The sequence below is a fragment of the Sciurus carolinensis genome, chromosome 4 (genome assembly GCF_902686445.1).
Source record: "Sciurus carolinensis chromosome 4, mSciCar1.2, whole genome shotgun sequence".
NCBI lineage: Eukaryota > Metazoa > Chordata > Mammalia > Rodentia > Sciuridae > Sciurus > Sciurus carolinensis.
The window spans coordinates 151,626,753-151,630,249 of NC_062216.1; positions in this window are offsets into that span (position 1 = coordinate 151,626,753).

Below are 3,497 nucleotides of genomic sequence, written 5' to 3' on the forward strand. Positions count from 1 at the left end.
TATAACCCTGATGAGCCTCATTATAAAATAATAACCTATTAATTTAAAAGTTCCTGATGGGGCTGGGGATACAGCTCAGTTGGTAGAGTGCTTGTCTCGCAAACACAAGGCCCTGGGTTCAATCCTCAGCACTGCAAAAACAAAACAAAAAAAACCCAAAAAACTAAAAGTTCCTGATGAACACTGTAGAGTTCAGGATTAAAATAAGTAGGATGGGGAGTAGTCATGGTGAAAATTTTCAAAGTCCATGTGGCGGGTGTTTGGGTGTGTGCATGTGTAGAAATTATCTTTGGCTGATTTTGATAGAGTGAAAAAAAAAAAAAAAAGGTGCAGAAACTTTGGGGAGACATTAGTTAGCCTAACCAGGAGAACAGAAACCACTTTAAGTGTTTACTTTTATTTTTAACTGATATATAAAAGTTTAACATATTCAGGGGTAACATGTAATGTTTTCATATATGTATACATTGTGTCATGTTCTAATCAGGGGAGAGGCTCTCAGGGTTTAAACAGAGGGAACTTAATTCAGGGGATTGGTTACATGTAATAAAAGATCTAAGTACCCACAGCAGCAGTGAGGCCAACCTGAAATTAACAGCCGAAGGTGCCTCTACTGCCTTCAGGCTAGAGCAGTTCTCAGCCTGGGCATTCTTGACATGTGGGTGGGGTAATTCTTTGTGTGGGGACTGTCCCCTGTATCATGGCATCTGGGTTAGCCTTGCTCCCTGGCCATTGTTGACGAGATACCAACAGCATCCTCCTGCTCCAGGTGTAACAACTGAATTGTCTGTAAACATTGCCAAATGTCCCTTGAGTATGTGTGTGCGCTGAGTGAGGGGAGGGGAGACAGGCATGTCCCCTGTTGTGAGTAAGCTGTGCCATTAACAAACCGGACACACTTATCTTTCCACAAGCTGCACCGCCTTTAGCTGTTGTGGTTCACCAATTGCATGTGGGCCACCCGATAGGAACCAGGCACTCATCGATTCTTTCATTCCATTCCAATCTTAATTTCTTACATCCCTAATACCCAAGTCACACATCATACTTCATACAATGACATACAGAGGTCACAGAAAGACTAAGAAAGAGTTAAGGTGACTCAGGGTTATAAGATGCTGTGCCAAGACCACACACCCAGAGCGGATATGAGTGGAAAGAGCCAAAGAGCCACCATAGGTGGTCAGATGAGGATTTTCATGAACCAGTTCCACAGAGTTGTCAAGACCAAGCGTCCAGACAGACAGACAGCAGTTTCAGAGTGTCAGCTTGGTGTGAACCATGTGATGTTGTCATGGGCAGGAAAACCACACTGTCCTGAAGCCAGGAAGGGCAGAACTGGAGGTTTGCTGCTGATTTTCCTGGACAGGCTTGTGACAAGTGACCAGGTGATGGGTCAGCATGCTGCTGTGTCTAGCCTTGGGGGCTCCTCCTTTGGTAAGTGTTAGGTGAGGGGTTGTATCTAGAGAGGTTGACGGCTCTTATGTCTGGTGTTTCTGATGTGATTTGGGATGTCCACATATCCAGGTACTCCTGATTTAGCTTGATAAGTTGGCATGAATAAGTTATTTATCAATTTGTGTCTTATGGTTGTGCCAGGCAGATGGCAGTTGTTTACTCGTATAGACAAGGTGTAGTCATTCTACCCTGGCACTTGAACTTGAAGAGGAGTAGCTTATGGCCAACTACTGCTTTATAAAATGGAGTAGCTCAAGGTTAGGCACAGGTGGGAAACTTCTGTTCTGTACAACATGGAGTAACTCAGAAAAAGGCATAGACTGCTCTCCACACCCATGTGGAGACACTTCGCTGCAAGGACAAAGGAGAAGGTAGTAGTTATTGGAACCCAGGACCAGAGTCACTCAAGCAAGGAAAGTTGGAACCAAAAAGCACAGAGGTCTGTCCACGAGAGCTGGAGCCTTGGAGAAGAAGCCTGAGGTGGAGGCAAAGGGGAACCTGCCCTGGCTTCTCCCTTGTCCCCACATTCTCAGCAGGTGGGCTGATTTCCTGCAAGACAGACCAGAGTTGAGGGAAAAGAGAGGAAGGGTCCTGAGAATGCAGACCCGGGATCGAGGCAGGGATTTCCTTAACGCTTGTTTTCTGAATGAGGACAAAAATTTAACTCCAAGGTCCAACTAGTGCTCATGTGAGATGACAGATCACCAGACAGATACCACTTCCTGCAGAGCCAGACCCTCAAACCAAAGATGTGAAGCCTTCAAAACCCCTCCAGGGTCCTGGGAGGGCCCTAGCAATGTTTTCAACACAACCTAGGTCCCAGTAAAATTTGTGTCACACATCCCTCACTTTGGGTGGCATCAGAGTAGCCCAGGCCTGCTCCGTTTTGGAGATCAGACTGCAGGAGATTGCATTGGGTATCAACACCATCCTTGGATCTGGGTAACAGAAGGCCTGCCCTGGGCCCCACACTTACAAGGACTGCACCCTGATTCTCCTCCTGTTGAACGCCTCCATCAGGATGAGACGCTCATGGGGACAAGGGCATGTACACCCCCGACCCCCAGTTCTTACCCATACTTTGAGCACTTAGGATCTCAGAATTCCCTGCTCATATGACCCTCAGCCTGCTTCTTGGATTTCCATGGATTGCTCCCCTCAAGTTGTCTTCTAAGAGTAGACCAGGCTATAGGGGTGACCACCCCAGACCTAAGATGTGGCCAAACCATGGCTGTTTGCTGGATGTTGGGCATGTCTAAGGGTATCCAGATCCTTGTGTGAGCGGTCCCCTTGGTATGGAATAGAGCTGGGGTGGAAAGAGAAGAAGGGTCATAATTAAGCAAAAAATCTACAGAAATTATTCTGACACTGAGAAGCAAATCCTAAGTCAAAAAAAAAAAAAAAACAAGATTTTTTTTCCAAATTATATCCAAAGCAGTAATTCATTAAGAAGAAGACAAGACTCTGGAATAGAAGTAAAGAATGGGCTTTTATATTGTTTGGTAATCTATTTCTTCTCCATCTTACATGAAATACTGACCTCATAATCCACCAGTACAACGAGGTTACCAGTGATAAACCGAAGGTCATGAATTCAAAGAGTGTTTAAGATTAGTACCAGGCTACGGATGCACCTCGGTGGTAGAGTGCTCGTTGGGAGTTCCATGCTCAGCACTCCAAAAAATACGAAAAGGAGAGAGAGAAAAAAGAATAGATTAGTCCCTGTGTGTGTTGGGGGAGGGGGGCTTGAAATGCACATAAAATCTTATAGCTTATACATGAAAAAAACTTGATATAAAGTTTCCCAAATTTGACAACAATTTTAAAAGTTTACATGGTTTAATAGCCAGGCATGAGGCTAAAAAACTTTCTAATCTATCAATTAAAAAAAAATCAACCATGCTACAGGAAAGACTGAATCATCTTTCTATAGAAAACTTTACAAAAGTAGTTTCAGATGAAGAAGTGTAAAGAGGTATGCAGCTAAAAAGCCAAGAGAAGTATTGAAGAGATCGAATGATTAAGATGCCGTTTTTCTG